Raw genomic sequence first — 18,857 nt, forward strand, 5'->3', positions numbered from 1 at the left:
TAGGGTTAATCATGGAAAGATGTGGAGTTTTTACCTGGATGATGATGCTCAGTGTGAGGGCAATGCAATATGGACTGCGGGGAACTGGTCTTGACATAATTTTTCTTTTTTTTTTTTTTACTTCAGCAGGGAAGTTTGATATGGTCCACAGTACAGTTTGAGAGGGCACCAAACAATTGTTCTTCCTCAGTGCAGCTTGGTCTGGGAAGTGCAGGGTGTGATCAGGGTCCAGCCAGTATCACCCATACTGGTCCCCAAGGGCAAGGACCAACCCATGTAGAAACACGCTCCTGTTAGAGGATGCTGTGGGGGAGAGTGTCTGAGGTAACAGTTTTCTGTCACAGTAGGTTGTTTCCTTCAAATGTAAAAGATTCACAGAAGCGATTTAAACAGCTGCTGTGAAATATCAGATTGGAGCATTCCTAGAAAGTCTTCTTGGTCTCAGAAGTGTTTTGATTTTCTAAAAGACATTTTATTTCAACCACTATGTATTATGCATTCAAATTAAAAAAAAAAAGGTCAAAATTCTAACAAATGTGATGAACTAATCAAAATGTTTGAATCTTCTACTCCCTGCATACTCATTCCTCCCTCTCCCTTTATGTTTGTGGAAAATTTCCAATGTTTTGAATTGGTTCTGGAGCAGAAATGAAAACAAGGCTTCCTCTATTTCTTTACTAGTATAATCTTGTGGTTGTCCCGCATGATTATCCTGCCCAGTCCCAGCGAGATTGTCCTTTCATAGACACGATAATTTCTCACTCTTCCCACAGTTGCCCCTACCAGAAAGGGCTGAGAAAGGGATTCTGCCTTGCTACAAGAATGGGAAAATAAATCACAACGTGTGCTCCACACCAGCTCAGGGGAGAGCATGCAAACCGAGATGTCTGCCTCTAGTCCTGGTTGCACGGGACCTCAGGGTACACATCAAGCCAATTTTTCTGCTGTTTACTTATATATGGCCTTTGTAAATCACTCCCTACAGGAAAACACATCCTGCATACCTGGGATCAAGTGTTTCTTTGCCTCCTGGTGCATTGAATCTCGATGTTGAAAGTGATTGTGTTTCCTTGCAACCAGTAATTCAGAAGCTGCTACAGAGCATTGCTCCTTTTGGAGCAAGCTACCTGCCAGTTTTAAGCCTCCACTTATGTATTCTTGACTAGTTTTACACTACTTACTTCATCTTTGAACATTGTTATCTAGCTCATCCTGCAGTACTTCAGACAGCAGTCATACCCTCAATCTCATTTTTTCCAAAGCTGGGAGAGTAAGAAAATTGTCGTCTTCTATAATACAACATGCTCCACGCTAGAGAATCATCTTAGTAACTCTTCTCTGATTCGTTCCAGCTTGAATTGGTGTTTCTTAGACAAGGTGTCCAAATGGCCCCATCTTTGGTAGGAGACTGTTCGTTGCATAGAATTTGTTATTTAGATAAGAATAGGTCTTGGCTGGGTAAGGGCGCTGTGACAGCAAATGTGAGTAGGCCACAGAAAATACTGCCTGTTTGAGTTGATTTTAGCAACGGAGCCAAACAAAACCCCAGGGACTTTGAAAGGAGAGAATACAGACTCCAGATTTCTCTCCACAATGGGCTGACTGTGGAACTTCACATCAATGGGCTTGAGGGATCCGAAATCTGATCTCTGTCTGAGCTTATTTCTAGTTAACATGAATTGTACCAAGAGCTACACTTTCATGATAAAGAGGAAGGAAAAATAACATGGAAAAAAAAATTGGCTGCAAATACCACAAAAAGAAAGGTTTCTAAAATGATAGCAGCCACCTGCACTAATGATACTGAGATAAAGTGTACAAGCCCAACATTGTATTGTAAAATATGTGCAATTAAAAATATCTCATGTCTGCTTGTTAGGACAGTCAGAAAGAGAAATTTGTGGACACAGTTATCAAGCAATCTTTCACCATACCATTGATTGTAAAACCTCTTAAATAAAAATTGGAGCTCATTTCATTTCAAACAATCGTGTGACAGCAAGCAGACTCCTGTACCTGCTGGGGACCACAGGCTGGGGAGGACCATGATACTTTCCGAAAGAATGATGACAAGATACTTCATGACATTCGTTTTTAGCAGAATTATCCATTGAAGTGACTCTATTGCCGTTGCTGATGAGGACATGACAAACAGATATCTCTTTCATGCCCTAACAGGTACGCAGAGCGGCTCATGCATACCTTCTGTTTTGTTCAGCCCTCTAGACATCACCAGTACATCACAAGGGCACGTGCAGAGCTGTTACGTGGTGTTTGCATGCAATCATACGAGCTGCCCTCTGCCAGGTGGTTGTTGACAGCAAAGAGGGTTGGCTCAAGTGTGGCACAAGTTTTACTTGACTAGTAACTAAATTGGCTCCCGCCTTTGCCCTGAAATGTGGCTACCCCGAATCCCCCATTCTCGGGTGCCATTCTCAGGCTGAACCTCCTTGTTTTCAAGAACACACAATTATCTAGGAGCAAGAGAAGACAATGACACATTCAGTGGGCACCATAGTAAAAAGAGGTGCAGAGAGCAAGTCAGATAGTCTGCTCTTCTAGTAACTTATACCTTCCAGTGTCATTTTTCCAGTTGTCCCAGAGCAGCCACCACAGGAATACCCCCACCATACCACCCGGACCACTGAGCCCAACTCGCCTCTCTGGTGAGGCTGCGGTGACGTTTTCACAGCCACCAGCAAGATGTCTGTTTTGTTTCACTGACTACTTTCAGCATCTGCTTTGGCTCCGCTGATCTGCAGAGCAGGCAGGGTCCAAGGCGAGCCCCCTTCGCAGTGGTGCAGCTCCAGTGGGTGGCAATCTCCTGGACACTGGGGCTCTCCCATGAAAATCTGGACAGGACAGGAACCAAGAGAGTGTCTGTCCCTTCAGCTCCCAGGTGTTCGGCTGTGAAATGAGAGTGTATTTCCCAGCTCTGACACTCAGAGTGATGCACTTCGCTCTCCTTGCATGTTATGCTGAGCACTGTCTAAGGGAGCTGTGGGTAGACAGAAAAGAAAATCGTTCTGGAGCATTTTCTCCTTTTTACCAACAGAGGGATTTGAGAGCCTTTCTCCATCTGCAGTCTCTGGCAAGGATGCAGCCACAGGAAACTAAGGATGTGTGCGTATAGTAAAAATGGCCCTGTGGATGCTGTGTCATGTTCAGCCAATGGTTTTACATACAGCACATTTTCCAGGAGAGGCTCACTGAAACGCAGGCTAAGAAATCTCTTCCAAGGCACCAGAGAGATGGATCTACCGCTGGACCGGAGCGTTCATCTGCTTAACAGCTCAGAGCTACAGCACACCAATTTGGGTCAGGAAGTCAAAAATAACCCAACAGCAGATTGAATTTAAATTGTATGGGGGTTATAAGTAAGCAGAATATTACTGTGGTGCCTGGGTTAATATTTTCCTCTTTTGGAAAGCTTCATGGGATCATTAATGTATATAAGTGGTTAGGCAGGCATTGCTTTTATATCTCATCTGTAAGGAAAAGCTTCCAAAAAGGCATTGGCTTTTAACTGTGGGCTCTACAGAGAGATAAGATGCCAGTTACAGACGAACCAACCCTGGTCTTCTAGCACAGGAGGTTTCCCCCTGTGGCTGCCCGTCCAAGGCTCTTCCATCCACGTTTCTGATCTGACCCACCGCAGTGCTCACTTCTAATCGGTTCATTTGTCCTAATATCTGTTTATTGTCTTCCAAGTATTTTAAAACGGAAATAATCACACGGTTTGCTTGCTTGCTTGCTTTCAACCGTGCTGGGGCAATGGCTTTATTAATGCTGTGTGTGTGTCAGCACGCCTATGCATGTGTGCTGAGCTCTGACAAGATTACAGCCAGAGATGGTCTGACTACAGGCTACATCCTATTTAGGCTTCCGCAAAGATTAGAAAGAGAAATCTCCCTTTTGTCTTTGAAGCATGAATGGATGCTGAGTTTTCAGCAGTCTGCAAACTGCCACAATTCCTCTGAAAAATAACAGCAACTTTTAAATTAATGATTTACTCTTAAAACAAGAGATAAAAAAATATTTCACTATCTGCACTCCCCTCTCCCCCCTCAACCAGCTGAACTGTACATGGATATTGGATCTCTTTTGTTGGCAGAAATTCTAGTAATCTCTAAAGGACGTGCTTTTTCTGCCTTCTCAGGCTACCTCACTGAAGAGAATTCCAAAGATTTCTGGAAAAGCTTTTTAACGTAGGCAGCAGAGCTCCCCTCCTCATGCCCCTTCCCCCAGTATCATTATAATTTACAGGATTCATGTGACCATGTCACTACTTCGTGATTACATGAAAAATACCTTACAAATACATAATAATTACAAGCCTTCATGCAGATTACTTAGTAAATATATTTGAAGTAAGAAAATAGTTCAAAGATTAATTATCCCTTAACTCACAGTATTTAAATTATTTTCATCCAAATGTACAAATATATTTGTAGTGACTGCAAGGCTGGCGGAGAAGGGGTTATGATGGTTCTGATCTGAGAGGAAAAAATGAAATTTGACAGGCATGGATTATTTAAAGCATGCAGACGTGAGCCATATAACCATTACACTTTGATGCAAATCATAGAGGAAAGCACAGGAGGGATGGCCTGTACAGAGAAGTAGTGGACAAAGTTAGGATTTCCTGCCATCGACTTGAAATTTAAACAAATAATCATTTAATGGCAGTGCAGCATTACATTCCTTGTTGCATGCATTAATGTCAGCATCTGGGACCAACATTTTGACAATTCTATTAAAATGCTTCACCATTCCATATCTAACACCTGTTAGCTCTAATTTTCTTTCCTGAGACGTACATCAGTAGACAGTGTAGATTCCAAATCATTTATCACTTTTAAAGTGCTTCCATATGAGCTTTTTGGGGGGCTTATCTTGGCCTTAGGAAAACCTTTTCTGAATGTATTAAAATTCAGTACTTAGAGGGGGAAAAAAGTGTAGACATCAATGTTTCATAGCATTCATGTCTGGTAATTATTAGCCTAAATTATGGCTCGTACATGACTTGACAAAGTGGACCCTGCATTTAAAAAAGCTGCTCACTAGACATGCACTGCTCAATATGTTCCAAGTTATTGAGATGTCAGTCAGTAATCATAAAGCAAACACCCCTCACTGAAAGGACCCTGCTAAGAGGGCTATGAGGCCTGGGGGACTACCTAAAAATGTCAGAAATGTTACAGTCTAAATGAATGACATCAGCAAGAGAACATGTGTTTAAAAACATGTGCAATTAGCTAATACAATAAAATGCAAATCCTGGAACACGACAGACCTGAGAAGCAGTACCTGGGAAAGAATGTTTAAAAACAAAATGAGGTATTCTGTTCTGGGGAATGAGAAAACATTCATATATATATTTAAAAATATGGGAAATGTGAAAAATGATCACGTTGGTGTTTTTATAGCTGTGTGTTGTGGAAAGAGGAAGAAATGCCTTATATCCTTTATCTACCCATACATAATAAGCTTGCTTATCATTATGTATGTTAAATCACTCCCTGTGTTGCTCCTATCATGCAAAACAAGGTGTACCGTGAATTAATGCAGTGTTGGTAATCTCTCACCTTTTACAATGCTGACCATAAGTTAATCAGCTTGCAGAGAGATGAGTGTTACGTACAGTATTTTAGAAGTATTTGCCTTTGCAATTCAATATCCTTATACAAGAGATAAGGCCTAACCTATTCTTGCTAAAGTGTATGGGAGTTTTCTGATGATTTGGGTGGGTAAAATAGCCGGTCCACATGCAGTATTTATACCAAGGGCCCTTGCTGTGAACATGCAAAGTGATGTGATGGAAGGTGACGTCCAGGAAAGCAAACATGGGTACTTCAGGCTTGACCGTCTGAATTTTTTTTGTCACATTTTGCTTTTATTGTCTGAACCTGAAATGCACGCATGAATCAGCCACTAAAAACTTTTGCACATCTTTGGAGCCATTTAAGAACTGGACTTCACCTCTCTGCATTTTTTAATGGCATGTGTAAAATGTATACAAATGAATAGCAGAAAACAAAGCACATAAAGCAGCTGGCAGCAACTACAAATTTATACAACTCTGGACAGTTTAAAAGTGTCCATCAGCACACGGATACACACCTTTACTTTCACACGTCTGCTGTTTACTAAATAACATTTCAGCACAGTTTTCATCTTATAAAGAAAGTGTTTGAAACTTGGAATAAGTGCACTTAATTAAAGGAAGGCTGTGAAAATGTGCACTAATCTGATATGACTAATAGCAAAGTGCATGAAATTGCTAATTAGAATTTCATTAAAGGTGCTGCTTTATCAGACTGCGAATATCACAACCTTTAAAATTCTTTCAGGAAAGCTTAATTCCTTTTCAAACAGAAATATTCTTTAAAGACATTTGATTTGTTCTGAAGGAATTTGTAGCTTAGGCTGAAACATAAAATGTTGCCAATATTCCATGGGCATGGAATAAAAATATGTATCAGGTACTTTCTTTCATCAGGCAGATGAATAATTTTGTTTAAAAAAATTATTGTTCAAATAATACAATCAACTAAGAAAAATAAAGTTTAATCTTTAGATTATTTCAAACATGATTTGTTTCTGTGCCTATACTGTAATATTTGATATGTTTTTGCTTTAAAGAAGGAAAGAAATAAAAAGCTGGCTTCAAAAGTAATGTATGAACAATAAAAAATTCAGCTATGAATGTAATTTTATAAAAATACACAAGGTTTTGGATGTCCAGGAAGAGGAAATTAATTGTCTACCTTGATTTAAAAAAAATACATCAAAACCCAATATTCTTTGTGAAGTGTCTTCTAACTTCTTAAATAGAAATAAAAAAAAAAGATCTGTATTTTTAAGGTGTTGTTGGAGAAAACCCCCAACTTTGCACAAATGTCTGTATTTCTATACTTGACTACAATGTTAATATATTTGATATCTTTTTTTCCTCCTTGCTGTCTTAAAGCTTACTGCTTTTTATTTATTTTATTGCCCCTTGCCTCTCTTGTCTGATGACAGGGTTTCTTTCGTCAGAGCTGTTGTTAATTTTGGAAACATGCTGTGCCCTCAGTGATTTTACTTGCAGCTGAACACCCACCTTCTGCCCCACCATCCCCTACATTTGCATTTCTCTCATTGCAATTGATGGGGCAGTTCTGGGCACTTAATGGCAGCAAAGTCCCTCTCATATTGCCAGGACACAGTGGCAAAGATCACCTTGCTTTCAGGTGCACTTTTGCTGGTGAAAGAGCTACTCCCCATCAGGTTTTGGCCCCTGAATCTTAGGCAATGCCCTTCTCTGTGCAGGGCCTGATCCTTCCTCGGTCAGAGCAGGTTCCCCGTGCCGCAAAGGGCTCTCACTTGTCAGGGCTGTAGTGAAATTGTACTCACAGATCGTACTTCTGACAAAATTCTCATTTACTCGTGTGTCACACTGCAATTTTTGGCCTAGCAACTGGCAGGTTTGCTTGCACAAGCAAAGCAGGATTGGGACTTAAATAGCTTTGTTCCTTATTTTCTTGAGATTTCAGTTTACCGGCATAGGTAACTAACGTAAGGCTTTCAGCAAAACTAAAGATCATTGAAGCAGCTGAAGTTTATGTGCATTAAAAAAATATCCATCAAGGCTCACCGTTTGTGGACTGCAATTATTGTTATTAATACTAGAAAAAAAAAATGTACTTTTGCCAGAATTAAGTATTCAGAGCACATTTTTAGAAACTCAAATTAAAAACTAATCAATGCGAATTTACATGACAAAAAGATTCTTGGAAATGGATAAAGAATGAACAGAAGAATCTTTACTTAGGAGATAGTATATTATTACTTTGAGCATTTTTTAAAATCACATGTCAATTACAGTTTGGTGTGATTTCAGCTCTTGTTATAGGTATTTTTGTGCCAGTAGGTAATTTATCAGTTGGACAAAGCAACACATAAAAGTCATTTCAGCTTTCTTCATAAATGTGCTAACTTTCTTTATGTACATTTGCTTTCTACAATAAATACATTGATAAAAAAATCAGTCTAGACTCAAATAAATGAAAATTATGCTTATTAAATCTAATGTCTGGTGTCAAAAGTGAGGTGTCAATCTTACCTATCTTACTTCTAAGCAAGGCAAACAAAGCTGATAATTATAATATTTAAGTTTAAATATCGAATTATTGTTCAAATATAGAAAACAATGGCATGGTTGTTCTTTCTACAGCTATATGATTAAGACTACTTATGTCTCATTTTATGCAAAATAAATGACACATGATTGTGATTTAATTCATGCTAAGTAAATGTCTACAGGGATTTATGACAAGAAAAGCAATAACAATCCATACCTTGTTACTTGTCAATAACTGCATTCAGAACAGTGGGGAGTAGTGAAAAATAAATAATGGCTCGGAAACCCCAACGCATACGCAAAGAGTAGCGTGCAATAATTTACATCATGTTAATGTAAGGCTGCTGGTTGTAATACAGTGAGTGTTATAAATTAATGTAGTTCTGTACTATTCTGCCTTATTTTATTCTCTCTTTTAATAATGCCACCGCTCCCAGATTCAACGTGCCTCAATCCTCATTGCTGGCAACAAGATTAGCGTGCTCCATAAACATGACGAGCTGCATTTAGTAAACTGTTTGCTGAGCAAAGATAAGACGCTGACATTTACAATTTCGTTCTTCAGAAATTATAAGACGGCTACGTTTTGGTGTGCAAAGGAAAACAAGAGCAGGAAGAGGCTCTGGTCCTTCCCTCTTCCCGTGGCGAGGTGAGGCGTGTGTGGTTTCCAGCTGGCAGCCAGTGCCGGCAGGAGAACGGTGAGGGTGGAGTTGGGGGCTGGCCTCCTACGCAACCACAATGCTCCAACGGGGGCAGGGGGTGTCCCTGCCACCCTTCTGGTTTTGACCGTATAAAGTGATGACAGGAAAGTCTTGACATGTCTGGTTTAAAGGGGATTCAGCTGCCACCAGTGTGCTGTGGGATCCACGGGTCCAGCCCTGATCGCCTTGCCTGGCACATCGCATGGCTGATGGAAATGCAGACTACTGAGTTTTTGGGGTGAGATGAAAAGCCACATAGCAGCTTGGCTGGATTGCTCACCCTGTGTTGTTCATGGAGCACGATGTGAGGTTCTTTCCAAGTTTAAAAGGAGAATTTGTTTGAAGGTTGACTTTAGCAGGCTGTAGGTGCAGGAATGATGCTGAGTCTGGCTTGGGGTAAAGAAGCCAGATTTGTTTGCAGGGTTTACAGAGTTTGCATTGGTCTGACAGAAGGTTGTCTGCTGAACTCTGAGGAATGTGTGCGCTCCTGCTGCGGCCAGGGTACCAATTTCCGCAGCTCTGTACAGCTCCTCTTGGCAATGTTGAGGAGTTCTGTTCCTTTGCCATATTTATTCACCGTTTGGCCTGACAGACAAAAAACAATCACATATAAATGTATCTGCCAGGTCATACCTTTTTATTACCCAACTTCTCCTTACTAGGCTTGGCTGGGACCCAGCAGCTCGTTACATGGAAGGCACATTGCTAGAGGGACATATCATCTCATGTAATCTTGAGACATGTATTGTGCGATGATCTCAAAATGGTGACCATCACAAAGTCCAAGAAAACACTACTTGATGGGCCCTCATCTCTGGAAGTAAATGCAAGTGTAGTTTTTAACGGGAGCCACACACCTTCTGAAGGCCTGATAGACTTCATTCCTGTATGCCACTAGAAGGCCAGTCAGAAAAGATGGAAGATTTCTTGTTCTTCCCTGCAGTGGCAGAAGCATTATATCTGCTATTTATGTTTATAGTGAGCCAATATTCCTAGATCTTTTGTTAGAAGCGATGGCCAGTAGCACAGAACTAGTGAAGCAGTGAGAAAGAAGAAATAAGCAGGACCAGACATAAGATTTGTGAGGCCTTATGGGTTATTCTCAATTCCTTTGAAAATCCTACTTTGTTTTTTTTTCCTTTATCTTGTATTTCCTTTTTCATTCTCCCTCTGCACCATGTCTTAGATTTGTTCCTTTGTTGGTTCTCTTTCTGTGTTTCTTTCCCTCATGCTTTTATGCTTTTTTCCATACCATCTTATTTACCATCCACTACCTTTGTTTGACTCTATCTCAGGCCTGATGATTTCCTCCTGTGCAAATCCAACGTGCTTTGATTCTTCCTCTTCCTTAGTCCTTGCCACATGCAAGACTTTGCCATTCTCTTCCCCACAAAAATATTTTCCTGCACAAATACCTATTAAACCTTAGAAAAATAGTGATGTTGCTCAGGTTCACTGAATGAGTCACTTTCCCTGTTGCCTTTGGACATCTCAAGACCAACCTCTTTTGCTTGCTAGTTTGTGTCTAAAAAGCAAAGCAGCCTAGTGTTTTTAGAAGGAAAGCTAAGAGAAGATGACTTCTTTTCCCCACTTTTTGCTGCATCTAGCTTGAAACTACAGCTCTGCACACAAATTGCCAGAATCTGTATTGTTTTATCTTAACCTTTATAGGTAATCCGGAAAGCCTACCTAATCAATTGAAGATCATAAAATATTAGACTTAATACTGCAAAGTGCTGCTTTATAATTCACATAACAAGCTCTTAAATAATTCAAATAGCAAACATATCCTGCTACTGAGTGCTGGGAGGTTGTTTAGATCAGCCGGAGAGTGTCAACACATCTCACATCTCATGGATCTACCACGTTTCAGGAACCCTATTAAAGTTAATTGCTGGTTTCTGACAGCAGAGAGCATGCTGGGAGCAGGGTGATCTTTATTAGCCTTTCGGGCATTTGCAAACGTCAGCCATTTTGCCCCAACTTGTATACACCAGGCACAGCATGGCGAATGTAAATCACATTGTGAGAAAATAACCAGTGTTGGCACCACCTTTGCCTTGGATTCATTTGTGAATGAAAATAAAGGTTTTAATGCCATCTTCCCCCCCGCCCCCCCCCCCCTTTATATTTATGTATAATACCATATGCATACATATATATTGTAAAAGTCTAATAACAATCAAGCAATTACATCATTTTGCACTGCATATGTAATGCATGTAAAAAGGTAATCAAACTGTGGTGCCTCACAGCTTCATAATGGAAGTACTTTGAAGGCTCTAAATAGGCAAGGAGCTTCAGAGTAAATTAGCAACACAATATAATTTTTATTGGGTACTGGCCTTGTAGTGCACACAGGTGCTCTTTGTTCTTATATATGTTTTAGACCAATATTTTGATTTCTAAATACCCCAAACAACTTTTGTTCATAATTTTCATTTTCTGGCTCTATTTTTTTAATGCCTTACTGATTTCAGAGTCCTAAGAGAGAGAGAGGAGGGGAATAAGAAAAAGTCTCTAAAATAATTTGAGATGAAGTTCTATCCATCCATTCCTGGCCTGATCTAAGCCCCCTTGAAGTAATTTAAGAATTTTGAAGATACTTTCGTGGTCTTTGGCTCACATGTGTACCTTTATTAATTCTACATATTTATGGACCACCCAGTTTGCAGCTGGTATGTCAGCTTCAGTGTAATCATTCTAGCTGAAGAGCTTATACAGATACAGATATATAGGGAAGTGAAATTATTTAGCTATGTAAATCAGTAAATACTTCTATTATCCATAAAACTGTATCCATTAATCACAGAATCAACTTGTCAAACACGGTAGAGATAAAAATAACAGTTGCATTCAACAGTGTTGTAAATACAATGTAAACCTCAGTCACTTTTCAGAAATCAGCTATTGTAAAAAGAAAAAACCCAAGATTTAGAGAGCCAGTTCGCTATAGGCATGGAGAAGCATCTCTTTTCCTTATTCTGGACCATCACAGATTCACAGTTTAAGTTTTGCAGCAGTCCATGGAGCATTGTATATTGTCCCTTCATTACATGCCATGATAGTGGCCAGTGTTGCATAAACATTACAAACACATTTCCCAGGCATAGCTGATATTTTTTGCAGTCAGTATTACATGAGGTGTATGAAAATTTCTAAATTGCATTTGATAGCTCCCAAATTGACTTGTTTCACTTAATTAAAAAAGCCATTTTAAGAGTGAGGCAATTCACCAAAAATTTATGACCTCTCTTTCGTGTGCATGAGTGTATAAATATATGTACGTATGAATATGTATATATATACACACATCTGGATGAGCATGTGTTCTATATTGTTCTGAAAGATGCTAAGTGTGGAAACTAAAAAAAACCCTCAGTTTTACAGTTCTCTGGAAAAGAGATAGGGCTGTTGTGAATATAGGACTGGTATGTTCTGCTCCTTCTGATACTTTTGAAAACAATTGTTTCACATCGTGACATAAGACAGAATGCACATCTTATACCTCCAATTATGCCCAAATATAGTATTTTTGTAATGCACGCAGTGTGTGTATACCCATGAGGCTAAGACCTTTCTGATTGCTAGAAACAGGAATATGGAAATGTTACTTACTGCAGTATCATCAGGCATTGAATAAACAAACACAAATGTGCAGGCATCCCAACAGCTATCTCCCAAGTCCCTTGACACATCAGTCTAACATATATTTTACTAACTGAAACCTTTTCACACAAATGCCGTAGTTGAAAGGTACTACAATAATGCTCTGTTTAGGAATATCCCTTTAAAAACCAAAATTCATCAGGTACTTTTGTGTCCCTGAGTGGGTACTCGAGAACTGAGCAGCAGATGTAAAATTTACACTGAAGTGCCTCTTTCAGGCACTGGGCATGTATGAAATGGATAAAATACATTATAAGCCCCCTTTACCAGTAAGTCAGTAAGGGGTTTAAGGCTGCGGCTTCCAGCCTGCTGCCATTCAAAAGGTAGGTGGTAAGGTAAAATCTTGCAAATTTTCTTCTGTAGTTTCTTTATTCACTGCAGATAACATTAAAAAGATCAGTCTAGCAACATGCAGACACTGCAGCCATGTGTGATGTCTCATGAAGGATTCGACTGTGCATATTTTGCTGGAGGAAAAATGTGCGTTATTTATCAAATACACTTGTCTCCTTTCCAGGACTGCCAACAATAATGTTATGCAATGTTACGGAGCAAGATGACAGATCGCTGGGTCTCATGCCAGCAAGTGATCGCTGATAATGCTGAGAACTAAATATAAAATCAGGAACTGGAGAGATGCAGAAGTTATGCACCTTTTGGACTGTTTTATAGTTTACTAGAAAGTAGAGAGTTCTGAAACTTCAGCTTTAAGAAACCATGGGCCGTGGAATCTAAAATATTAGGCACCCAGCAGAGGTTTTATACAGTAGTTTCCCCTAATCTCAGAAACATCTGTTCATTTTTAAAGTTAAATCTGTACACAGTTTACATTTCAAGGAGGGTCAGATTCCATTCTTCAATTTCCTTTTTGTGTGTGTGTGTGTGTGTGTGTGTGTGTATCGTTTATTGTATTTGCAATCAGTGCGGGTTTTATCCCCACTTTCTTTTTCCCCTCGGTGTTGCCTATCCCCTTGAAATAAAATTGGCTCATTTTCCAGTCAAGCCATGTGTAAATGAAAATGATTCCACAAGTGTCAGCATGTGATATTCCCCTCTGTGCAAAAGTGGGAGCACCCCAAGCAATGCAAAAAATAAAATACCTTCTGGAGACAAGGGAAAGGATTTTCCTGGTACTTGGAAGCTGCAGGTCTTCCAGGGCACATCAGCCAATTGATTACCCATTCAGTCTGCTTTGTTTCCTTTCATAACACAAATAAGATTTATGACAATTTATTGCTGAGATGAAGTTTTGAAGCTTCATTTGATTTTTCGGCTTCAAAGAAGGAAGGCCTCCAGAACAGAGGCACTGGGTTCCTACCACACGGAATTGATTTTTCTGGAGGCAGCTCTTCCATTCACCGACTTGACTGGAGACCCTTTTTGTAGGAATGCCTTCCCAGTAAATCCAAGGGCTGGCAGTGAGCACAAGATGTTCCCTTCTAAGTTTCTTTCTATTCTCCTGACTGTTGGTATTGGTGTCCAGATTGCCCAAGGCACTGAGGATTTATTTTTAAACAAATTTTCAAAGCAGTCAGTCTGGTTGTGTGATAGCCATAGAAGGGTTGTCTCCTGTTTCAGTTTAAGCTGCAACAAACAAACAATACAAAATGCTGGGCAATCATACACTCTGTTGGCAATCAAAATGCATTTTCCTCACAGTAACACAGCAGCTCAACATAGCAGAGAGAAAAGAAGAACCTGTTTACACAGGCTTTCTGTTTTTAGAGCACTTAATGAGTGATGCTGTAGAATTACTACTGGTCCAGGTACCCAGACCTTGTGGATAGTGCTAAAGAGCATCCCAAGTATGTAAGGAGAAGAATACAAACAATATCTTTGCATGAGAAATCACTTCATTAGTTGGTTGTTTTTTTTTTTTTTTTTTTTTTTTTTACATTTTAGCTTGATTGTTGCTTTCTGGTGAGTCAGTTGCCTTGGAAGCTAATGACTTCATGAAGAATTAAGGGCAGGTCATTTTGAATAGAAAGGCAGAACCTTAAACTAGATTGCTATGTGCCTCTGGTGTGGAGAGCTGACCTGTCCTGTTCAGCAAACGTTGAATTATGGTTCTCACCGGCATTTGTGGCTTTATTCCTCTTCACAAATTATAGCAATATTGGCTGGAGCTCGTCTGCTTCTGAATCACTATGGCTAGACCCAAGTCTACTAGACCTGATCACACCCTTTGGGACTGGTGCAGACAAACTCAGGTGATTTTGGTCATCACTGCTATGTTTGGCTCCGCAAGCCAAGCGTGTGTCTATGCAAGTACACTGAAAGTATGCCAAGACTGACTTGCAGTTCAAGGTCCCTTGACAATAAAGAAACCAAGCCTTACTAAGCACTTCCTCTTCTGACTGTCAGCCAGTAGGTTCCAGTAGATCTGAATCCACGTGTTTGTTACAGCTAAGCACTGACAAGTCTGTAAGATGCTGTATTTGATAGCAAGGAAATGTACAAGTAGGTATAATCTTCTCAGTCCTGGCATTTCAAACTGTTCCGTCTTTCTTGTTCTTCCAGCAGCCTCCTTGTTGAACAGTATCAGGCAAAGGACAGGGCTTGTAATTGTTTGCCTGCAGGAATTTTAGAGATGTAGGAACAAATGCTAAGAATGCTCAAGCTTTAGGAAAAAGCCTGAGGTCTTCAGGACTTTAACATTTACCCCCAAAAGCTTTTTGGAGACAAGACAGAAATATTTGACAGTGTCGAATGTATCAGATACTGCAAAGCAATCCAGAAAGATGAGTGTTGATTTACCTGTTTCTCCCTGAAGAGAAGGAGGGGACACACAAGGGAAGTGAGATGCTGTTTTTCTTGATCAAAGGCCATGGTGAATGACTTCAGTAAAATGTATCAACTTTCATGTTTTGTGTTGCTACTGTGATGGCTGATGAGCAGTGTAGAGTTTTGGTGGTTCTTTGATGGCTCTGGGAGCTTGGAATCATATCCATGAGGAACCATCACAATGGTAACCAGGAACTGTCAGTTTAGAAAAACTTCATCTGAAGCTTCTTAGTTGGAGTACTGCATATTTTAGAGCAGGTAACTGATCCTTTCATGCAAGAAGATGTTCCCAGCAGAGGTCTTCAGTGATGACTCTTTTACCATGTTGGAAGAGGAAAAAACAGTCAAAAGAACATATCCTGGTGTATTCTGTATGAATAAAATAAAAATATTTTATTTGTGATCACCACTCCTCCTGGTTGTTCTTCACGATACATAAACTCACTCCAGATACAGAGAAGTTTCTTTGTCTGTTAGATCATGGGCCTGAAAAGTAAAATGCAGACACACTCCTGAATCCTGAAAATTACCTTGTCTGAATTCAAACTATTCAGATTGGTTGAAATACTAAAATAATCCTGTAAAGAAAAAGAGGGTCTTGTATAATGCTGAAATTTTCCTTGGGCAAAGTTAATTTTGGGAGAAATTTCCTTATGAAAGACTCTGAAATATTTCTACTTAAAACTATCAAACCCTTGTCATAGACACATAGTACTGTTGATGGTAAAAAAACACTCAACAGTTTTCTAGATGCAAACTGGAAGACAATATGATTTTTTTTTTTTTTAAAGTCTCTTAATTTCAAACTTTTCTAAGAATTCCTCGTGTTTTGGTGGACTGGATAAGGAGAGATCTAGTTTAAGACCAGTTTTACAAAACCAAACCCAGACTAAGAAGATTGATGAAAGCAATGTAAAACCACCCCAGTTTGCTCAAAACTTTTATCTGTTTCCCCCTTCAACTCTAAACTTTCATGGATGAGATAAAATAGAAACTGAATTCAAACAAGCCGGTTTTGCAAAAGCTCCTCAGCTTTTCTCTAAAAATAAGATTAAAGAAATCCTCTAGACTGCAGGAGATGACTTTATCTTGTTACACTGCAAACCTCATTCCCTTACTTTAAATCTTCTTCTCTTTTACTAAAGATAACTAATAGGGATGCTGAGAACCATTGTATTCTGTTGACATCTTTAAACATAAAGCAAGCTATCAATATCTGGCTTTCGAGGGGTCTCTGCGCTACTGTTCTCAAGTACAAAAGTTTATAGTCATATCATTATGAGAAAGACGTATTTCTACACATACTAATGGAATTTACTTTTGTGAATCTTATTGAGGAACTCGGAACACCAAGGACATTATTGTGCTATGATTTGTGCTGGTGTAACACCCCTGACTTCAGCAGAATTACATGTGATTTTCTCTATACTATCCTAAAGCAGACAGGGGTCCAGAGACATTGGGGTAGGGCATGGACAGGACACAAAATTCTGTGCCTTTTTAAGATCATTTATACTAATGAAATATGTTCATTAAATTCACATTCTATTACAAATGAAAATTATGATATGGTGACTTTCCTGGAGCTGTATTCACTCCTGTGTGAGGTGAACTTAGTGTGGCAGGTCTAGACATTTGTCCAGACGTGTCCTACTTATTGGCTATTAGAATTCTTGTTTTTAAAATAGTGCTGATGGTAACAGTTTGCACAGAGCTGTCAATATGCTAGATTCTTGGCAAAGAAGTATCTAGCAGGGAGGGAGGAGGCAAATTCTTTTTTCATTTGCCCTGGTGAGAAGTTAATGGAATGACTCTAGATTTGTAAATAGCTGGGATCAATTTCTGGCTCAGTATCACTTCTTCACCTAGAATTTACTGAAAATGCTGGCCGACATAATAACTTCATGAGGATCAACTAAAATCATCTGAGTCTCCGCATACTTTCCCTGATGATATTTTTCTTTGTTTTTATTTAGCACTGCATGATGAATTCATTTCACTATCTGACACCCTCTGGGCCAAGTGCATCCCTGTTGTAACAAGATCTCTCATATTTAGAGAATTACTTTGGGATGAATGTGGCCTTTTGTGTTTGCACTAAGTATAATACAGACACTAAACTGTGGATTATCATTTCCTAGTGGGAGATCTGTGCCTTGTGATGAGATTAAGAAGGATGCAGCTGTGAATGGGACCAGTTTGGCTAAGTTGCTCTAAAAAATTTAACTAGAGTAACTTTGGGTTGTGAAAAACTGGCTATGTGCTATGTTCAAGAGTAAGCTCCCACATAAAATCCTTGCAAAGCATGTGCAAAGCTCCTTTGTGGTAAAACAGAGCTGTTTTGACTAGCCATATATGTTTCCTGTGTAAATCCGCCACATCCTGGTCTACAGCTCACTTGCATATCAAGTTTTCATGTGAGTCAGATTCCCAAGGCATCTTTGCAGAATAATAAAGTCATACATGACGATGTAAATGATACCTCTGAAAAAGCCCCTTAGTCTTCTTTTCAAAGTTATTTCCAAAACCAGATTTACACATTCCAGTTTCAAAAGCTGCTCAGATAATTGCCAAAACAAGAGTGCTCAACTACACTCATCTCTAATTAGTAAAATCTGACTTTTGTCTTCCTGTGACAATAGCTTTGTGTGTCTCTGAGAAAAGGGGAGATTTATAGGATACTGGTGATATTTATTTGGAGATGGCATTTTTTCGTCCTTATAATATAACTAAATTAAAGGCAGTATTTCTGTTCATTTAAATCACAATTTGAGCATTGCTTTTATCATTACAATCCCTGAGAATGCAGAAGATATAAAATCAGTAACACATTAACGATAGATAATAGAGTCTAAATAAACATAATAAGCTTTCCTATATGTCTCTAGACCAAACCTTATCTAAAAATACCCTAATGAAGCTGAACCATCCAATTACTTGTTTCTTGGAGGAACCCCTTATTAATGACATTGCAGTGAGGGAAAAACATTAATTATTGGACACAGTGGGATCTTTTACATTCTGTCTAGTCTGGACAGCACCAATTAATACAACAATAATTATCAGCTACCATGGCAGGTTTGCTGTGCAGAGTTCCTATCTGCTGATTGGGTGGGGAATGTGGGACAGCTCTCAGGCTGTGCAGATTTCTCAGACTTAGACCTCTTTTATTTTTTGCATTGCTATGTGAAAACTGAATCCTACAGATATTAAAGCAGGTGGATTACTCTACTGAGGCAGGGGCTGCTTCTACGAAAAGGAAAGCACAGGTGCCATCATGTGAGAAATGCCATTTTGTCCTTCATCTCCCACCCACCTGCTGTCTGACTTTCTGTCATTTGAGAATTAACATGATCGCTCGTTTGATAAGGTGAGTATGATGGTGCAGGCTTTTAAAGTTGTCTGTTTGCTCGCTCCCTTGTCCTCTCTCCAGCTATCTTACAATGACCGTTTACAAATGCAGAAGCAAATGTTGACATGATTTATCGCTGGTGCTATTGATACAGTCTTGAAAGTGGAATACCTATTCTTGATCAAATTCAACCTGAGGCAAACACCAAGTATGGGAAACTTCAGCT

Source organism: Falco punctatus (assembly GCF_963210335.1).
Source record: "Falco punctatus genome assembly, chromosome: 9".
In the NCBI taxonomy this organism is placed as follows: Eukaryota; Metazoa; Chordata; class Aves; order Falconiformes; family Falconidae; genus Falco; species Falco punctatus.